Below are 21839 nucleotides of genomic sequence, written 5' to 3'. Positions count from 1 at the left end.
GATTGGCCTCTAACTCTCTGTGATCCTCCTGCCTCAGCCTCCTGAGTGCTGGGATTGCAGGCAGGCACCACCATGCCTAGCTTGAAAAATACTTTATAGGCAGCAACTTTACCTTTATAAGATCTTGAAATATATAGAGTTCTTATTTTATAGGTGGTGTAATTGCCAAAGATTTCCTAGCAATTCCCTATCGGTCCCTTCGGAAGAGATGATCTGAGCTGCTTGCAGTGGATGAAGTATCATTTAATAAAAGGCACCTGAGAAAATTTTAAAACTCATGCATGTGTTGATGTAATTCTGAGGCAGGTCAGAGCCAGGGTGCATGTCCTCCACAAGGGTCCCTCTTTGCATCCCCCCACTGTGCATTCATATTCACAAGTGGGTTCATGAACTCAGATAATCCAGACCCAGGCACGCCTGGGACCTTTCCTTCCTGTGTTACAGGCCAAGTGCTGCTACGGAAGCAGAGGCACCCGCGTCCTATTGCCAGGGAATCTTTCTCCTCAGCTGGGGTAGATGCTGGTTGAAGCGGTCACCACAGCTGCTCACCTGGTAAGGCAGATTCAAAACTCCCCCTCCGTCTTCACAAAACCCAGTCCCAACTCCAGTGCTGGCTTTTGTGGCAATGGTGCCAGCTCTCTGGCGGCTGCACAACCTGGGATCCTGGGTCGACCAGGTCTGGGGTCCCCTCCTGTGCAGGGTCAGGGGCATTCACATGCTGCCACTGGCTCCACCCGAGTGCTAAGGTCCGATGCGATCTTCGAGCAGCGCAGTGAGCATCAGTAGATCTATTGAGAAAGTCATGGGAAGAAGACATGGACCAAGGAGAGAGGAAGGGGAGAAAAATCAGAACTACAGTGTGGTGATGCAGGTGTGCCGAGTCTCCACAATGAACACGATTATTATCTACTGCAAAGAGATACTGTTAAACAAGTTTTTAAATTTTAAATCATCGATATTTTGGGACAGTTTCTTGTAGCTTTCCGACTCGTTTTAGGTTTTGCCGTGTGAAGTTTTAGAGCTGCTGGAGGCAGGAAAGACCCGGTCGTGGTGGTTTGAAAGGGTTGCCCGCGGGCTGTCTCTGGCTCCACACCCTCCTGCGCCGCGGACGCCTGGGGCAGGCGCCTGGGTCACGGATGGATGGCGTGATTGCCCCAGGCCGCGCCCTGCTGTCCATGGGGAAGCTGTCTCCACCCCGGAGGGCTGGCCGAGAGGAAGCACGGGTCTGGGAGCCAGTGACATGCAGCTCACCCTGCCCTCCAAGCCCCCGAGACACTCAGGAGAAGCGAGGACCAGGATGCCGGGCGAGGACAGCTTGGCCCGAACTGGATGGAACTGGGCGTAAAATATTGCACATGATGTTAGGAGATACGTGGCACGTGCGTGCGTACATCCCTGCGCTCTCACGACACTTGGACGGATAATGCAGCTCTCGCGGGACTTGGACGGGACAACGTGAATGCACTCCCACGCTAAAGCCTCGTGAGCCAACTGCGTCGGCTTGTGTCTTGTGCCAGGGTATGAGGCCTTTTCTTCGTCGTCGTCTTTTAAAAAAAATTATATATCGTTTCTTAAGTAGATGGCTTTCCATGATTGCTGGGATAGGTTGTTAGCATTTAATTTTTATTTAAAGAACGCGTCCCAGTCTCTGTTTACCTAGCACATACTGTTGCCATGGAGATGGAGAGCCTTGGGGCGGGGCTTGTGCGTGCAGTGCGAGGCTTCAACACCGAAGGAAGGTGCGGTAGTTCTGACCATGGCATCTTCGAGTTTAGGGCGCGTCTTTTGGGGTTGGCCAGTGATTCAGCTTCATGTGCTTCTGTTTCAGCTGCTTGGAGGGCGACCACCTGTCTCCCCGAAGCACCAGGTGCAGCCCTCTGATGTAAATTCGGGCCCAGACACTGCCTGTGGCCGAGGTCTGGTGGCCCGAGCCGTCTCAGTCGGGGGCAGGCGTGGTCAGCCGCCCGCACTGGCCCATTACGCACGGACCCAGACAGGCTTCTGCTTCTGTGCTTGCATGCCCTGCGTTCCCCAGAGGGTTTGAGACTGTTTATGAATGTACATATTTTTATGTTTTGCTCTTACAGATGAAAAATGTTGAACAAAAAGTGAAAATTAAATCCAGAGAAAAATGAAAGTCGACTTGGAATGATCGGAGGGGAAAGTTCCGAGGACAGATGCAGGTGAGGCTCCTGGTGCGCACCGTGGGCGTGGGCGTGGGCGAGGGCGAGGAGGTCTGCACTTCGGCGAGGGAGCAGAGGGAAGCCCGTCTGGGACCGTCACGCACGCCACCGCTGTTTTCCAGAAGCTCGGCTTCTTCTGGCTCTGAAGCCCATGTGTGACCCTGGGCTGTGATCCTCAAGCCAGCTGTGCTACAGGGTCACTGGAGGAGGGTTCTGTTGTAGTGTTTGTTTTCATTTTTGTTTTTTCTTCATTAGTCCATTAGTTCGTTCCTACCATATTTCTCGTAAGGAGTAGCTGCATGTACAGAACACACCTTAATTCTTTTTCATCTTACTTACCTGTCTCCCTCTCCCTCTCTCTAGATCCCCTTCCCATTTACAAAACATCTATCTCCATTTCTTGTTATCTATCTTTTATTTTGTATTTTTAAATGATTTATGCTTTGAGTTTCTCATGTAAGAGAGTTACGCAGTATTTCAACTTGCGTGTCTGACTTATTTCATTTAACATTGTGGTCACAAAGTGCATCCATTTTTTTTACAAATGATTCAAATTTATCCTTTATCACAGAGTGGAACTCTCTTGTGTGTAAACACCACATTGTCTTTATTCATTCATCTGCTGATGGACATATAGGTCACTTCCATGATGTGGCTGTGTTGTGCTGCTCTAAATATGAGTACGGATGGATCACTGTGATACGAGGTCTTCCACTTCTTCAGGAAGATACCTAGAAAGGGAATCACTGGGTTGAATGGAATTTCTAGTTTTAGTTTTTTGAGGAATCTCATAATACAACCACTATGGAAATCAATAGCTTGTTAGTTTTTAACACTGATTCCTGAGACTCCTCTGGATGATGTGACCCAGTAGTCTCGAGAGGGGACCCAGAATATATCTCATTCGCTCTGTAATATCACTCTATAAATCATCTGGTGATTTGTAGAAGACTTACTAAATATTTTTTCCAAAAATGTACAAATGAATGGATGGAAGGATTGTTTGTCTTCTCTAAATTAAAGTTGAAAAATATTTGAAGATCTGTGGTTTGTGCATTGTTATATTTCCAAAAACTCTTACTGTAGTTCATTCATTCATTCAACATGCATTTAGCTGAGGCACATTATGTGCTAGGTGTTGCTGTCAGCCCTGAAAACGTGGTAATAAGTAAAGCATTCTAAGGGGGAGATGACTGTGAAATAAGATAATTTCATATATTTATGACTTGTGCTTTTATATATTTACTTATTTTAACAGCACGTTAGTGAGAGCTCCTTAAGGAGAGAGTGAGCACAGGCTTGCGCTGCCTGTGGATTCCAAAGGGTGTCCCATTCCCCAGGAAACTCGGGGCCTCGCAACTGTGGCATCACAAGTCCCTAGGGCAGCTTCCCTGGAAAACTCGGGAGGTTCCCCGGATTCAGTGCCCCGTGACCATGGCTGGGGATAAAGGAAACTTCACTTCGGAGAGCAGGACAGGATGGGAGAACTTTGAACATGGAAGTCCCCTTGAGAACCTCCTCCCTAATTCAGCAGTGACAGTGGCTCAGTCCATCTTTAGAAACAGGCTCTCTCCGGGTCCATTTATCACCCTCAGCCAATCTGCTTCCTTCTGAGGGGACTCCCAGGGGTGGGGACACCCACTGGGCCACATGTTCCTGGTCAAACTCAGCCTCAGCCACAGACCACCAAGGAATGCCGCCCTCTCCCTGGTGGCAGACAGCCCCGGCTTCTGCCTCCCTGCTTGCTGTGGTGCCCAGCAACCTGAGGGTTCCCTCCCAGCAGGCCCTGGGGCCACTGATCTGCGGGTGGCCCATTGGCCTCCTCTTCCAGCTCCTCATTTTACAAATGGTCATCGCCACCCAGCAGCAGAAAGGAACGGCAGCTTTACAGCCTGCTTATAGAAAAAGGCTCAGCCCTTAGGCATCTTCTGGGGGGACGGGTTCACAGTGAAATGAATTTCCGTTTCTCCCCTAATAAATCACCTCACCCAACACATGTGAAATTCCATTCAGGAGACTCAAGTCGTTCTGGGGCCACACGGGAGAGCGTTTCAGCTCACGCTCAGGGCCAGTGATTAGGTCACAGGAGACCCAGTGGAGTGCACAGGGAGCTGGTGTGACATCCTGCGTTTATGCACAGGAACACTTCCCAGCAGTCCTTTCCTCTTGCCTCTCTCCTGTCTTACCCCAGCACAGGAGCCCAGAATCTGGGAGTAGGGCCAGCAGCAGCCTCTCCTTTGGACACTAGAATCTGGCTCTATGGTAAACACTCAGGCCTTCGAAAGTCTGTGTGTGGCTACTCTTTGTGACCTCCCATCTTTTTTACAAAAGTGCTAATGATTGTAAGGGCTGCACGCAGCTGGGAAATGAAGAAAGTAAATAGCGAGAGACAGCCTCATTGAGACAGATCCACGGAGGAGCAGAGGATGGCGAGCATGACTCAGGGCCAATCATGCAGAGGAACCTCAGCCAGACAGCCCAGAGCCTTCCGGCCAGAAGGGATCCCCACAGATTAGTGGTGGGGAGAGAGAAGAGCCGAGATTGGAGATTGTGGCAGTGAGCACTGCTGTTCACTGGGTCCCCACTCTGCCTGCAAGGCCCTAAGCTGTAATATTTACATCCGTTGTGCTCTTCGAAAACCCCATGACGTGGGTTTTCTGTTCTTATTTTTATAAACAGTTTCAGCTTTACAGAAAAACTAAGAAAGTAGTGCAGACAGTTTTCACACACTCAGGACCTGGTTTCCTTTCTTATTAATGCACTATACTGCTATGGTACATTTGTTATAGTACATGAACTGTGCCGAGACACTGTTACTAACTAAAGCCTACATGGTATCCAGATCTCCTCAGCTTTCCCCCATGTCCTTTCTCCATTCCAGATCCCGTCCAGGATATCACATTGCTATTAGCTATCTTGTTTTCCTAAGCTCCTCTTGCCTGTGACGGTTTCTCAGATTTGGCTTGTTTTTGATGATTTTGACAGCTTCGAGGAGTTCTGGCCATGCAGTTTTTAGGACACCTCTCAAATGGAATTTGTCAGATCTTTTGTCTTCTGATGAGTCTGGGCTTGTTGTTTTTGAAAGGTGAAGTAGGTATTTTTGGTTGTCTCCTTTGCAAAAAAAAAAAGAAGAAGAAGAAGACTCAGTGAAATAACCCCTTACTGCATTAAGTCACGTCCCTGGAAAGTGTGGATGGAGTCAGTTTTGAACCCTGGTCTGTCTAGATTGAGTTCTCAGCCATCAGATTGCTCTCCTGTAACTCTGTGAACTGGAAGCCCAAGGAAGACTCAAATCTGAACTCCAAAGTGGTGTTTTTTCATGGAGATACATGGATGGATGGATGGAAGGAACAAGAGATAGGTAGGTAGAAGGAAAGATAGACAGATAATTACTGCTTTCTACTGACATAACAGTCTCACCCTAAATATTCAAACACCATAACATGTATGAAGTGAGTCCTTTGTAAGCCCTCTGCAATAATCGCTGCTATTAGATATATAGTTTTGTAGTTCTTGTATATTTATACCATATATAATTTTCATTGCCATATGTAATTATGTCAACATAATTTTTAAGTAGAAGAATGCTATAGTATAGACATTGATCTGCAACTTTTTTTTTTTTTTTTTTTTTGGTACCGGGGATTGAACTTGCGTAGCAGGCGGCGAAACCACTGAACTAAATCCCTGGCCCGATCTGCAATTTTTTTTAACAGTATGTCACATGACTTTATAAAACTATACAATTTAGTTTGACTTCAAACTTTCTATGATTCTTTACAAGTGGCTATCAGGTTTCTCAACTTATGATTGGAGACCATCATAGTCTGAATATGCAGTGTCCCCCAAAGACTCATATCTTGAGGGACCGATTCCCAACGCAGCAGCTTTCAGAAGTGGAGCCCAGAGAGGTGACCACATACGAGGGTGCTAATCTCATCAGTGGACTGATTGATCCATGGCTCAGTGGGCTACCAAGAGGTGGGGCCCGGCTGGAGGAAGTAAATCTCTGGGGACCTGCCTTGGAAGGGTGTATCTTGTCCCTGCCCCTTCCTTTTGCTCTGGCTTCCTCATTCTCTGATTTCTGGCCTCCATGTAGTGAGCAGCTCTCCTCTGCCACCTCCATCGGCCATGATATTTCTGCCTTGCTCTAGACCTAAAGCAATGGTGACTTCTCATGGACGGAAACCTCTGAAACCTTGAGCCAAAATAAATCTTTCTTCCTTGAGGGTGACTTTCCTAGATATTCTGTCACAGTGGTGAAAAGTTGGCTAATACAGTGCTCTTTCTGATAATGGTAGGGGGCTGGATTCAGGAAATATGAGCATCATTTGAGGAGTCTACTAAAACAGATATTCTTAGACCCAAAGTCTAGAGATTCTTATTCAAAAGGTTTCATGGAATTTAGACTTTCTAATAAGCACAACTTCTTCCTCCAGGGGATTATAGATGCAAATGAGTTTGGAGGCCAAAAGAAAAATGCATAGTCTTCCTTCTTTATCTTGACAGTAGTCCTTCTTTAGTCTGGCTAGAAGTAACCCATTTTAACATTCAAACTAGAAATTCTGTCTTCACCTCTCTCTCATTGCTGGCACAAAGTATTTAACCTATAGCTTAAAGGAGGAGAGGGTTATTTCGATTCACAGTTGTAGTCCCTGGTCGGCTGGCTCCAGGGCAGGAAGGCATGTGGAAGGGCCTGGTGGAGGAGAGCTGCCTACATCATGGTGGCCAGGAAGCAGAGAGAGAAGGAGCAACTGGGGAGGTTGATGTAACTTCCAGGTCACAACCCCAGTGACACCTGCCCCACTTATGAGACCAACCCCACCTCCCAAGAGCACACTCAGAATCCAGTCACCTTCCCAAAGCCCTCTATCTGAACACATGAGGACTTGGGGGGACATTCCAGATCTAAACCCTAACACTCCACCCAGATTCCAACTGACTGGATTGGTCATTAGCCCTAAAGAACTCAGAAAGATTAGACCTACCCCCAAATAAGAGATTTGACCAAAATAGGGGGCAACTGGAATGAACTGTCTCTTCTCAGAAGAAGCACAAATGGCCAATAAACACGTGAGAAAATATTCAACCTCTCCGGCCATTAGAGAAATGCAAATTAAAACAATGCTGAGATCTTATCCTACTCCAGAAAGAATGCCATTGTCAGGCCGGGCATTTAGCTCAGTGGTTTCGCTGCCTGCTGCACACGGATCCGAGTTCAGTCCCTGGTACCAAAAAAAAAAAAAAAAAAAGAATGCCATCATCAAGAAATCAACCAATAACAGATGCTCGCAAGGCTGAAGGAAAAAAGCCCTTTTATATTGTTGGTGGGAGTGTAAACTAGTAGAACCACTATGAAAATCAGTATGGAGATTTCTCAATACACTAAAGCTAGAAATCCATTCAACTCAGCTCTTTGCCTTCTAGGTATCTTCCTGAAAGAGTTAAAGATGTCATACTGCAAAGACACATGCACATTCACGTTTAAGCAGCACAACTCACAAAAGCTAAATCTTGGAAGCAGCCTGTGTATCCATCATGAACGGAGAAAGAAAATGTGGCATTTATATACGGTGAAATACTACTCTGCCGTAAAGATGGATAAACGTGAGTCATCTGTAGGAAAATGGATGCACCTTGAGACGATATCGTTAAGTGAAATAAATCAGACACAGGAGCTTAAATATCACATGGCTCCTCTTACTGAGAAACCCTTAATATAAATAAAGAGGAAAAGGCAGATGGTAGGAAACAGGGAGCTGGAGTTTTTTGCAAAAGGTAAGGTGGAGGGAGGACGAAGCGGGGCGGGGGAGAGAAGAACGCACTGGGATGTGTTGTGCCAGGGACCAACTCCACACGAGGGGTGGAAGCCTTATGTTTTGCAAACGTAGACCAACAAAAACGAAAGTTTCATGAAAGTATAATAGAGCCTTTGTGGGCCTCACTCATGCGCCACCGGGCTTTGTAGACAACCTCCTGTTCCCAGCAGCTTCTCCCGCCAAACTTGACCGTGCCCAAGAAAACGAGTGCCAGGCACGGAAGCCACCTGTCAGAGTGACAGCGGCCACTCCCAACACGCTGCCCAACGCACACTCGTCTCTCACTCACACACACACACACACACACACACACGATCGCTAATTACAACCGTCACATGACAGAAAAGGTTGGCGATCACCCTGATTTTACCTCTGGGGAAACTGAGGCACGGGGGGTGGAGTGGCTTCCCCGGACCAGCAGGTCACACTGTGCTTGTGCTGGGTCCGGGGAGGCTCATGTCACCGGACGCTGCCGGCACCGGGGTAGCAAGCGCCACGGAAGCCCCGCGTCCACCTGCAGCTCACACGCGCCTCACCGCAGCCTCGGGAGCAGGCAGTTTCCGTGTCCAGTCCACGGACAGAGCACGCGCGAGGGCAGCGCCTGACCTCAGCCTGCTGCAGCCGCTGCCTCTGACCCGTGCAGAGGCCGAGGCCTCTCCGTGAAGAGGCCCCGGGGCACCGCCCTTCCTCCCTGTGGCCGTTCAGAACCGGCCTCAGCACACGAGAAGTCTGCCCGCAAGCTTCACAGGTGGAGGCCAGAAGCACAGCACAGAGGTAAGCTCGGGCACAAAGGAGGGAGACGGCGTTCTCTGCAGGCCGCAGGGCGTGGGGAGGGCCGCGCAGGTTTGGACACCCAGGAGTTTTCCTCGGACACGGTGAGATTGAGAGCCGCTCATGCTGAAAGATCCGGTGTCTAAGGAACGAAACCCTTTGTGTGCTTGACACAGGCTCTCGTCTGACCTCTCGGTAGCAGTTGTCTGAAGTTGCTGTCATTACCCACATTTCCACAGGACCCACAGAGATGGAGACTCAGAGTGGTTAATTAATTCACCTAAGGCCACACAGCCGTTGAAGCCTTCAGAGGTGAGATCTGAACTGACAACTGATGTCAAATAAACTACTTTTTAACCTTGCAGCTATATTTTCGTGTCCTCTGATTTACTTGCAATGACTGAAAGCAGCTTCGTCGCTCCAGAGTCTGACCTGCTAGAACCCGAAGCCAGGTCCTCGGTCACTCTGTCCATCCGTCCATCTCTGCTTGCCCCTGTTGTCCTGTGGTGTGACACTGTGGCCCCAGAGAGCACAGGGGCTGCAAGGGACACTGTGGGAAGAGGGAGGATTCAGAGGTCAGGAAAAAGGAAGACTGAGCATTGGCTGATTCAGATCCCTGCAGCAGACGCTTCCCCAGCCCTATCCTTTCCTGTGACCTCTTGATGCCAGGGAGATGAAACCTGCCCTGACAGAAGGAAACTATGGACTTTCACCTCCTTATTGCCCACAGCATGCAAGAGCTCCCTGCCTATCTTCCAACAACACAAGTTTCTAAAGCCATTAATCTGAAAAGCTGAACACCACTACAGCTCACACTACTGCCTGGGAGCTGAAATCCAACAGCAGCCAGGTGTACAAGTTTACAGTTTGGCTCTCACCCGATAATGCCCTCAGTCTCAGGCTGACTGTCTGCTTGCTAGACAGGGTGCACCTGCAGTGTCCTCCAACCTTTCTTCTGTGCCTCAGGTCCCACACAGGACAGGAGCAGGGGTTATTTCTCAGGCCAAGGGCAATCACTGCCAACTCCAGCTGAAACCCATTTTCTTGATCCACTATCTACTGATTGACCCAGTGAGGAGGGCACCTGGTCCATGTGGCTCAGGGTTCAAGTGTGAAGAATAGGAAAGGGCTCTGTCTGGTGAAGCCTGCACACTGTGTTAGCCTTTGGTCAGGCAGGGACAGAAAGACCCAGCTCTGACAACTAAAGCCACATTTTGCTCATCTATTTGGTGGTGGTGGAGGGGGCATCCCCATACCTAGTGGCTTAAAACCAGAGCTATGTTGTTATCTCCTGTTTCTGGGTGTCCACTGGGCTCAGCAGGGTGGTTCATCTGCTGTCTCACTTGGGTCCCTCCGGCAGCTGATGTGGACTGGTGGCTGAGGCTAAAGTCACCTGGACCATCCTGAGAAACTCATTCCCCCCTCTGACACCTGGGCAGGGACAGCTGCCAGGCTGAGCTCAGCTGGGACTCTCTCCCCATAGAGCTGCAGGGCCTCTTCTCTTCCACAAAGACTCTCTGGATGATCTCTTCACACAGTGGCTGGGCTTTTGTATGGCTACACCAGGCTCCCAAAAGTAGAAGCTCCCAGTCTTTAAACTATAGTCCCAGAACCTGGACACTGTCATTTCTGCTGGATTCTACTGATGAAAGTCACAAGGCTGTGACCCCTGTGTGGACATGCAACCTTGATACACATCTGAGGTCTCTGCTATAAGTAAGCTGATGAGCACGTTCCTTATGTGCATACACTCTCATCTTTACAGCTACCATTTGTTCAGGGCTCACCACAGGACAAGCATGATGCTATCAGGGGTATATCCTTGTCCCTCTTATTCTCACTAACATATACCAATAAAATAAAATAAAACTAGGTGTGTGTGAGAAACAAATGAAAAAACTGAGAGAGCTGGGTATTAGTACCACCATGTGACAAATGAACACACTAAGGCTCAAAGAGGTTGAGTAAGCTCTCTTAAATTATCCAGCTAGCAAGGAGTGAGGATAGGATTAAATTCAAGACTTGTGTGCCTCAAATATCTGTTTGTTCTTTACACAGACACAAGTTACTGCACTGTCCCTTCTTGTCATCTGATGCAGTGAAAAGCTGGCCACAGCTGGCCAAGCTCTGGCTGTGAGTGTTTTGTCCCAGAACCAAAGGTTTGGAGAATAAACATGGCCTGGTACTTGGGAATGCAAGGCTCCAGGCTCCCCAGCATCCCACCCTGTAGACCCCAAATCTTCTGCTTGCATTCTTTAGCCCCTATGCTGAAGGCTTTTGATTCTAGCATCTCATCCTTGCTACTGGCACCTAGACTTAGAAGCTCAGCTCCCTAGCTCTGTCCTGCCCACTTGTAGCCCAGCAATCTGCCTCAGATTTTGATCCTCTCCTTTTTGTATCTGGTTCCCTTGAGACTACTACTGGCCTCCCAGGATCTGAGTCCTTCCTCTCCTGGACTAAGCTACTGCCCACCCTTCCTGTTTACCCACTCCCCGATGATGGATTTGGCCTACATCCATCGAGGCAGACAGAATTCTGGATCTGTTGTTTATTCACTCATTTATGTCAGATATGTCCCGCTTCTGGTTATATTTTACCCCTTTTAGTTTTCTTTGCAATATGAACTTTTAGTCATCTTTGCAGTATTCCTTCCACCAGTTAGTCATGATCACTGTGCAGACAGATGGCTACGAAAATAATTTCTTAGAAATTTCTCCACTTTTTACTCATGCCTTTATTAAGATTCTGTGCCCAACAAGGAATCTGAGGAAAAAGTTTTAACCTCCATTAGTTACCAAGAAATTCTTAAAACTGAAGAAAGGGGAGAACCAACTTCTGAGCCTGGAAACCAAGCGCTGCTCAGACGGAAGTGAGAACTGGAACTTGTCCTCTGAATGGGGACTGGACTGAGCTCTACCTGTCTCACTCTCGGTTTATAGAACCAACCAGGTAATTCCCATAGGCTTCTTTCAGGACTAAAAGTTCTGGAACATGTTCTCTTGCTGAAGTATTCCAATGTATCATTCCTTCTGTCATCAAATATTTACTGAGCACACACCATACACCAGAGCTAGACACTCAATATCCAGTAGTGGGCAAAAGAAGCCATAGCCTACTTGGAACTGATGGTCTAGTGCAGGAGTCAGACAAAGAACAAGAAGGTACATGTATTGCGTTGGGCAATATGGTACACTGCTGTAATCCAAGCACTCAGGAAACTGGGGCAGGAGGATCACTGTGAGTTCAAGGCCAGCCTGGGCTACATAATGAGTTCAAGGCCACAGTGAATACATAGCAAAACCCTGTCTTGACAACAACAACAAAAAAGCTATATATTGCATCCAATGATGTTGAATGCTATGGATAAAAATAAAGTAAGGTAAGCTGTACAGGAACTCTGAGAGTGGCTAGGGAAGGCATCTGCCATAATCAATCTTGGGGGAATGGAGAAGGGTGTATGACATAAGGAAAGCCAAAGCCAAAGCAAGAGCAAGAAGCCTGGAGGCAGAACCAGACTTGGAGTGTTCACAGAACCATAGGGAGGCCAATACAGCAAAAGCAGTGGGAAAGAAGAAAGAAACAATGTCTAAGAGGTGGGAGAAAGAGACAGCAAATGTCTCTGTCCAACTTTGAGCACTTTTTCTTTAACTCAGAGTAAAGTGGAGAGCATGGTAGAGGATGTGGAGCAAAGACCTAATTTAAACTTTAGAAGGAGCCACGCAGCTGCTGTATTGAAAAGATAGTTGGATGAAAGTGGAGATTCCTTCCCAGTCTCTCCCAGGTGAGAAGTGGTTACACTCAGCCTCGTGTGGTGGCACTGGTGAGAGGGTGAACTGTGAGATCCTGGCTCTGTTCTGAAGGAGAAGCTGCGATTTGCTACTGAATCAGATATGCAGTGTGAAGGAAGAAAGAGAATAAAATACTGACAGATTGTCCTCACCTTAAAATGGCCACTACATGGGAAGGAGAAATGGCCTTCTCCTTCCCATCATACCCCGTTTCCCACCTAAAACCCAAGATGGCTTCTCCCGCCAAAATACAACCTTCTTTTTCCCAACATGGCCCTCTTCCTGCCAAAAGAGTAACCTGGTACTTGTTGTCTTCGAGCAACTAGTGATGTCATAGTGTCCTCCAATCCTGGTCACGTGCCTTTCAAACCCTCCAATCCCTAACCACCACATCCCCCAAACCCCACCCTAGATCCCATAAATGCTCTCCCTACCCCAGCCATGCTGCTGCACTCCTTTGTGCAGAGGCAGCCTGGCAGATTGTTTCTTCTCCTTAATAAAGGCTTGTTGTGGCACTGGTCTGGTCTTGGTTTTCAGCTCTTTTACCTGACAAATACAACCCCAAGACTTCTACCACTGGTAGAATTCAGTGAAATAGGAAATGCTAAGAGTTCGATTTTTTTTTGAGAGATAATGTAAATATTTTATTTTGGATACTATGCTATCTTTCGAGATCCATGTAGGAGTTGAATTTTTGACATGTTAAATTTAAACACCAGTGAGATATTCAAGTCAGAATATTGGGTAGGCAGTAGGACATATGAGTGTAGATTTCAGGGAAGAAAACAAGCTATATGTTCATATATAGATAGGGGAATCATCTAACTCATCACATGGACTTGCTTCACACTTATGTGTTTATAATGATCTTCACCAAATACTATGAAAAGAGTTTACGGAAATCAAATAAAAAGCAGTTAAAATGCTTATTTAAAATCCTTCCAATGGTGCTTACCTGGGAAGCAACTAGTTAGAAAATACATTTGCTATGGAATGCTAACCCTCAAGAGAAATGAGATAGTGTCTGTTTAAACATCTTAAGGGTATCAGATGCTGAGGTGTAGTAACTTGCAATCAATACCTGTAATTTGATAAATAGGTAACCAAATACATCCACTTGAATCCAATCATATTTTTTTTTTCATTACAGAGGAGGCTAAAAGCAAAATCAACTTTTTAACCCATAGACCCAAAACACAGACTTTGATCCTTGGTAAACCCTAAAATATAATAACATGAAAGGGAGATGGCTTGTGGGCCCAGAAGGGAAGAGTGGGCCAGCCATGGAGGCAAGATGTGTCTGTGGGCTGAGGCCACAAAGGCTGATGTCCTCACACCTTGGACAATGCTCAGGTCTCCTCCCCTGGGACCAGAGGCTCCTAGGTAGAAGGCTGGAGTCCCTGCCTTCCAGATGGTACAGCCACAAGCACATCTTGGATATGGCCAAAGTTTGGGAGATAAACTCAGAGAGACCAAATTTCTTTGAACCCTATTGTCTAGCTCTTTAAACTTCCAAAAAGAATAATAAGAAGAAATGAACACACACTATTGAAAAATTGCTATGGTTCTAAGAGATGTCTTGATTTCTCAATACACTCTTTTTAAAATAAGTGTTTCATTCATTTATCTCAAAGAAATCCATACAAAGTGTCCAACTTGGTACAGAAACTGGTAGGAAATAAGACAGACAAAGTCCCTGCCCTTGTGTAGCTCACATCCTACTGTGGAGGTGTAGATTAACTCTGTTTCTTCTTCAGCTTTTTGCTTCACAAAAATTAAAACACAGATATCCAAAGTAAAGATCCTATTGATTCTGAAGTATGAGGATGAAACAATGTATAATGAACCTAAATGAATTCCCAGACTCTGGCACCTAGAAGGATTTTTCTTGGCACCACTCAGTTGTGCTAACCCAGCCTGCCCACAGCAGAGGCCATTTGGAGGCTGGGATCTCAGGATCCTTCTGAAGAATGGATCTTGTTGAGTCTGAAGGAAGTTTGGGATGGAATATTTTCTCTGTGTAACATTTGTGACAGTCACCATGCTAAATTTGCTCCCGTGTACTATTTGCCCTGCTAGGTGGATATTTTTATCCCATTGTACGGAAGACGAACAGAAAGGTCAATGACTCTTTCAAGGTGGGAAAACTGAAATTGGTGAATTAAAAGCTTTAACACTAGGAGATGAGTTCCATTTAGAAATTTCCTAGATGTGAACATTCCTCGTGGCTTATAAATAATGACTGGCAAAACTGAGAAATGCAAGCTAACTCCAAACTCACATAAACCACCTCCGCAGCAGGTCTGCTTCATGAAGCCTGTGTCCTAGCTATTCCACGTCTGCACCTCTAGATCTGCTCTCTACCCTTCTCCAACCTGCTCTTGACCTTCATGAAGCACAGCAGCAGGCCCCCTGTATGCTGGATTCCAGGAGCGTTTGGCTAGTGAAGGTACCAGCAGGAAGCCACAAGGGGTGGAGCAGAAGAAAGATGAGGAAGATCAGCATAATCAGGTCCTGGCGCCCATTCTACCAGGTCACAGGCTAGCAGTGGCCAGGTTTTTCTACCAAAGCCAAGGGCGTTCTCATCAGACAGCTCTCTCCACCAATCACCCCATTCTATCCCTTTAGACCTGGGGGTGGCACGGGCTGCTAATAGAAGCAAGATGCTTCTTGTTTTTCCTTAATGTTGTCCACATAGTTGTATTAATCCCTTCATCAAACCTTCTTAAAATATCCCGACTAACGCGGCCATCTGTTTTGTATTGGGACTCCTTGATTGCTACAGCTTGGCAAAAGGAACCTAAGAACTAGGTGGTCAGAGTTATTTCCTCTAAAACAAAACTAACTTATGTGACACAGACCAATTCTAACTGGAGCTCTTCATAGCTTCAGTGCAGATGGTCTGCCGAACTCCTCTCTTTTATCTTTCCCCGAAGATGGGATTCATCTTCCAATTCCCTTCCAGGATCCTCAGGAGGACAAAGTTTCTTTATCCATTCAGGGTACTTTCACTTAAAGTTTGCTATTTTTTCATTTAAAAGTTTGAAAATTTCAATAAAACTTAAGTCGGAACAGATGTTAACATTTTAATATTAAACTTTAATACAATCCCTCTTGGTATTACTAATGATGTCTGATTGCTCTACATTTTAGAGTAAAACAAAAGCATTTGACTTAATTTTAGAATGATAGAGCATATTGAAGTCGCATCCCATTATTTCAATGGAGGCTACCAGAAGGAGAGATCCAGACAGCAGTTAGTAAGATGGGATTTATTATTATGGTCTCCCTTCTCAACCGTCTTAAAAATTGGTCACTCAGGAAGCCAGTTAAAGCCTTCTACACTCTCCTTCATTGACCAGAATAATATGGTTTTATGAGGCAGTCCAGGTGGGAAAAGGAAGTGTTTCCTTCAGAAATATTACACCGAACTTTCTCTGTGTTACAGGGACACAATTCAAATTTAATGTGACAGCTCAACTGGACTGTCAAAGTGGCTGGCTTGAGAGGTGCCCAGAGCTGGTAAAGCACTCTGTGGCCATGTCTGGGGGTCAGGGAGGTGTGGCCTTGGGTACCATGTCTGGCCTGTGGCCCCTTTCTCTCTGGTACTGTTCCTTGCTCTGCTTCCCAGCCATGATGAACTAAGTAGCTTTGCTCTGCCACACCATTCTGCCATGATGTTCCTGCCTTGGAGTCCATCGTCCATGGACTGAATCCTCTGAAACCATGAGCCAAAACAAAACTCTCCTAGCCAGGCATGGTGGTGCCCACCTGAATCCCAGCACCCTGGGAGGCTAAGGCAGGAGGACCACAAGTTTCATCCCAGCCTAAGCAGTTTAGTGACTTAAGGAGACCATGTCTCAAAATAAAAAAGGCTGGGGATGTAGCTGAGTGTGAAGGTCCTGGTTTCCATCCCTGGTACCACTACATAAATAAATGCATAAACCTACCTCTCCTCCTTCAAGTTGTGGATGCCAGGTGTTCTGTCCAGCAGTGGGAGAGCTAACACATCCAGCATCAGCCCCTGAGGTGTGGACGCCTTCCCCCCGCACCACCACTGTCCTCACGGCTAAGGGTGCTCTCTGTCTCTGGTTCTACTCTTCTGCCGCCCCTCCTCTGTGCCCCAGGCAGAAATTTCTCCCTGCAGAGTGAGTCTGATTGGTTTCTTCCCTGTGAATGTTACACCGTGGTCCACAGAAGAAGGCAAACTCCTGAGAAGACTACGTGGGCTTGTGTAGCTCTGTGGCTGCCCCCAGTCCTTCTGGAACTCCGGGATCTATGCTCCTGACCCCTCTGGTGTCCACCCCCCCTTCCAGAGCCTTTCCCATGGCCCTGCTTGCCAAGGTCATCCCCCTAGCCCATGGGAACCTCAGAGTGCTTCTCAGGTTCAAGGGACTGAGTCCAGTGTCACGGTCCCATAAGATGGTCCCTGCCTGCCTCCCACTACAGTCTTCCACTACCTCTGCTTCTTTCCTACAGTTGTTACTTTGTTTTGCTCTAAACTCCTAAACTCCTTCTTCCTTTGTTTTGCATTCTATGCTTCCAGAAATAGGAAAAACCTTCATTTCTAATTCTGTTTTATAATGCCATGCCCTTCTAGATAGACAAATTCTCATTATATATTTAGAAAGAAAATGACACTTACTGAGCACCTACTATTGTGCAATTGTGCCTTATTTATAGTTGCATTGAATCCTTACAGCAGTCTCACTGCAGGAGCACTACTGGCCCATCTTGCTGATGAGGAAACAGCCTGAAGAGAAAGCAGTGCTGCTCCACGCAGGACAGCGAGGGGAGAGGAATCCAGAATTTGGCCCCCTGTTCTCTGTGACTCAGAATCTATGCTTTTTTGCATTTTATCACTATTTCCTCATCACAGCTGATCCATCAGACTTTGAGGACTGCCTCTTCCTGGCAGAGTGTGCTACAAATAACAGTACTTTCCCAGCAGCATTGTACCCGATTTCCAAAGAACCTAATGGGACCTCATTTTGTGCACTGAAAGAGCAGAGAGGGGCATGATTCTCCCAAGGATACTGAAGCAAGGACGACTCGTCAAGCCTGGAACTCTTGTCTCCCTAACCCAGCCCCTTGCTGTGATCCCCTCTATCCCCGACCCAGATGCTATATGTTCTTTCCGGCGGGAAAGAAGAGCTGCATCTTCTAAAGTCAAAACAACTGGACTCTGCAGAGGTTCCAAGCGAATCTCCCATGTGTCCTGCTCCAGGGTCCCACAGCGGGCCCAGCCTTGGACCTGCAGGGTCCACTCAGTTACGCTGTCAAACGGAGGCTACAGGACAGCAGCAGGCCCGTGGTCAACTCTGACTTTATGCATGGGCTTTTGTTTCTGTCCTTCATTCTACACTGAATTTAAAAAAATATATAATTAGGTCCTAATTTTTTGAAAAGCAGGTGTCTAGCTTCTCTTGAAAAGAACCACTGGGTCTGAGGTTCAGATTTTCCTCTTTCATGTCCTCTTTTGAGTCTCAGCCTGGTTCTCACCCCCAGAGCCCCCTGCTGGCTGCAGCCTAATAGAAATGGCCTGTAGGAACAATGACCATGAACTTATCCCCTTCTATAATTTTCTTTTCAAAATTTAACTCAAGGCACTGGTTTCTTGGAATGAGTCCTTTCTCTCAAGCATCAAAGAGCATCCTCTACAAAGACTCTTCCCTCGTTGGTGCAAGAATAAAGATGTAAGGCACCATATGTTCCTGCTGGCATCCTTCAGGGGCGTCCCGTGCCCCAGAGGAAAGGGAGGGGAAGAATTGTACATCGAGATGGCTGAGAAAGTCCAGTCTATCAGCCCGGTGTTCTCTGTCTCATCTTCCCTGATTTCTGATGGCACCGAAGAGACAATTGCAGAATGGAAACGACAAAAATATCCCTGCCGAATCCTTCTGGGTGGTGTCATTTTGTTTCTTCCCCTTTACTATGAAGGTGGAAAGGACTAACTGTCTAATATCCTCTGCGGGTGTGGGAGAGCCGTCTTAATGCAAATCCAAGTTTTAGGATAACAGTGCAGGACTTCTGAAGCTATAATTTAAAATGTTCAATTTTCAGGTAAAAGAGCAACCCCAAGCATTTGTGCAGTGCTCTGGCTGCCTGCAGGCAGAGTACTTCCTGGGTAAACACTCTTGTGGGTTGGTTGCAAAAGCCTTGGGCTCACAGCAGGGAGACCTGGCCAGGCCATTTACCTGCAGTTCTTCCTTCTTTCTCTACATCTCAGTTTCTTCATTATACATCAAGGTCAGTGAAGAAGATTTGGTAAACTTGTGATCTTGGATGAAGGAAATGCACATCTGATGAACTTCAGCAGCAGCGGCAATGGAAAAACCACTGGTCAGAAAGTCAGAGAGCTCGGTGCTATTAGCAGCTCTGTTATTTCCTAGTGGTGACTTTGGAAAGTCCCATGGGCCCACTGTCCGGGTCTCTGTCCCTGCTAACACTTGCCAAGCTCAGGCTGTGTTGGATGTGTGTGTTTCTAACCTGGCCAGCACCCTCCAGTTTCAGCCCCCCCCCCCCCCCCGTGGACTCCGGGCCTGTGAGCTCTCACCCAGCCCTTGTCCAGGATTTCCAGCCGATCAGCCCTGTCCTCACAGCCTCTCTGGAGCTCCAGGACTTGTCTAAGACTTGGCAACGTAGACTCAATTAAAAACGTAAATGTAAAATTCTCTCAAGCTCGAAATCCAAACAAAAACACAAATATACACCGCCTGTCCTGCTCTGTGAACATTCAGCTGTGTGGCCAGAGATAAATATTTCTCTGAAGCTTTGTGTTCTCATCTGGCAGAGGAGGGATCCGTGCAGTCACCTCCAGGCTTTTCACAGGACTGAACGGCGCCACTGCTGGAGTCCCCCGTCCACAGGTGCCCGGGACGCTTTCCACTCCCCACCGTGCACGCTGAGGTGATGCGTGGCAGCTCCCAGGCGTCGCTTCCCAACCTGACTGGGACGAGAGCCCCGACCCAGTGGCCGCCCTTCCGCCTGAGGAGGGACCAGTGAGCGTCCACCGCCAAGGCCGCAAGCCAGGAGCGGGCGCGGGGAGGACGCAGCCAGGTCGGGCTGCTCACAAGCGCGACTTCATTCACCTCTGCAAGACATTCTCAGAGAGCTGTGGGGGCGTTGAAACGAGTGTCCGGGAGGTCAAGCGACTCGCCCGAGGCGACACGGCTGGTGCAGTCTGCGTCCCAAGGCCTCAGGAGGAGCTGCTGTGGTGGGCAGGGTGGGGTCAGCGCAGCAGCTCCCACTGAGGCGCTGGGCCATGAAGTAATCGCGAATGCTCCCGCGGCAGGGGCTGGAGCGCCTCCTGGGTGCCCCTCCAAGGGCCTGTAGCTTCGGTGCGATGCTGCCTTCCGTCCCTCTGCGCAGTGGTCCCCAGCACCTGTGTCCTGCCAGCTATGGCCTCTGCCCCAGCTCACACTCATCCCTTCCTGACCCCGCAAAGCCCGTCCGTGTAAGAGAGCATGGGGTACACTCAGCGGAACCTGCACCCCTGGGGAAGGGAGTGAGGGGCGAGCCTGGGTAACCGAAAATTGCCGGGGGACTTTCTGGCCAATCCCTGGGCAGCCTGCCTTGTCTGTGGATTCTCAGCTTCCTGGGCTGCGTGATGGAGTAACAGTAACGCCCACCCTGCACAGTGGTGTCAGCTCGAGGAGTTGGCAAGATCATCACGCCAATAGTCAGCACAGTGCCCGGCCGGGCAGATTGTAAAACTCAGCACACGGTCGTGACTGTGCCCGGCATGAATCCCGGGAAGTGGCCCTGAGGCCAGACAGCTGCCAGCAGCGTCTCGGGTCGGGAGGGGTCTCCTGTCCCTCAAGCCCCGACAGCCAGGCCTCAGTTCCCAGCCGCTGCAGTGCGCCCTGGCAGGGCGGGATGCAGATCCAAGCCCCTGGTTGCTCAGCCTGGAAGAGAAAACCTTTGCCAGCTCCCGAGATGACACGGTGTCCCCTGGCATGTGGCTGTGGCGTGCAGGGCCAAACACCAGGGTCTACAGAGCCGTGTTTCTCAGATAATGGATCTTCCAGAAAGGCCCGCTCGTCTTTTCTGGCATCTGGAGAGGAGGAAGTCCCTGGATGGCAGGAAGGCTCGAGTGGCTGCCTTGTCTCTTGCCCACGTACTGTGCCACCGCGCGTCGGAGCTGGGTTTCGTAATTACACAGCGCCGACACACAATTACCCACAATTAGCCTAATTATATAAATACGCGATGATCCGGGGAAGATAACGTGGAGCCTCACACCAGGACGGACAGCCCTGAGGGAAGCCTGCCGGGAGGGCGACCACCTCCCGCCGCGGACGGCTGGGCTCCGGGCCCGGGCGGCCGAGCACGCGGCCTCCGCTTGCTGTCCCTCCCGCGGCCTCCCTGAGCGGCCCAGTCGGGCCCAGGGCCTCCTGAGCCGCTGCCCTCAGGTGAGTCCGCAGTTGCCGCCCATCAGGAGGGCAGAGAGGCCGGAAACTGCAGCTCAGTTCCAGGCCAACGCCCAGCGGCTGCGGACACTCGCTCAGAGGCACCCGGGCGCCCTGTCCGGCCCCGCGGCTTCAGCTCTGCGCTGCTCCGTGTACGCTGCTATCCCTTCACCACTTCGGGCTGCAGGAGCTCTGGCCTGCGCTGCAGAGGGGCTGCCCGTTGCCAGCTGTGAGGACTGCACGCTGAGCCCTGGAGAGAGGCCACAGCTCACACAGACGCTGACGTCCTGTCCGGGTTAGGAGCCCTCCTCCTGTTTCCTGCATTCTCCTGAACTGAGATTTCCAACATTCATTCAACAAACAGCTGTTCCTGAATACGAATTTATTTCTTGGGGGGGACTGTAAATGAGCTGCTGGAAGCAAAGCCAGGAACAAAACAATTACGATCTTTGCCCGCCAGGAGTTTATGGCCTAGCTGGGGTGAGAGAAGGGAGACGACTCTGCTTTCAGGCGGATGTGCAGGTGGTATCAGGGGACCCCGTGGCGCCCGGCCCTGAACCCCTCAATCAGGCGATCTGCTGGGTCCGCTCCTGTGACTTGCTTTGGCCAAGGGGAGCTGGGCCGAAGTGGCCGTGAGTCGGGTACAAGCCTGTGTGCTCAAAGGAAGCGCAAGTCCCTCTCCTTCTCAGGGAGCCGCGAACCTTGAAAACACATCCAGCGCGCTGGCCCTGGGGGAAGGAGCGGCCCGGCCGGGACCTGCACGGAGACCTCTGCAGCTGCCCTGCGCAGCTCCCCTGGCAGTGCTGGGCTGATAACAAAGACCTTTGGAAGTTCCACCTAAGACCTGTAGCACAGGATCTGTTTGAC

At 48.8% G+C, this 21839-nt stretch overlaps 1 long non-coding RNA gene across 1 annotated transcript; it reads left to right on the top strand.

Annotated features, from left to right (window-relative positions):
* The first annotated feature begins 1459 nt into the window (after positions 1 to 1459).
* On the top strand, positions 1460 to 7867 carry LOC110350532 (uncharacterized). The gene is made up of 3 exons (XR_002397147.2): positions 1460 to 1518; positions 2088 to 2183; positions 7611 to 7867. It is a non-coding gene; the product is annotated as an uncharacterized LOC110350532 (long non-coding RNA).
* Positions 7868 to 21839: the final 13972 nt, after the last annotated feature.

This window comes from Heterocephalus glaber, unplaced genomic scaffold (genome assembly GCF_053883595.1).
Source record: "Heterocephalus glaber isolate CG9 unplaced genomic scaffold, H.glaber_assembly_v1.0 deba00001428, whole genome shotgun sequence".
In the NCBI taxonomy this organism is placed as follows: Eukaryota; Metazoa; Chordata; class Mammalia; order Rodentia; family Bathyergidae; genus Heterocephalus; species Heterocephalus glaber.
The sequence above is the reverse complement of the archived record's forward strand: the minus strand, read 5'-3'. Positions and strand labels throughout refer to the sequence as shown.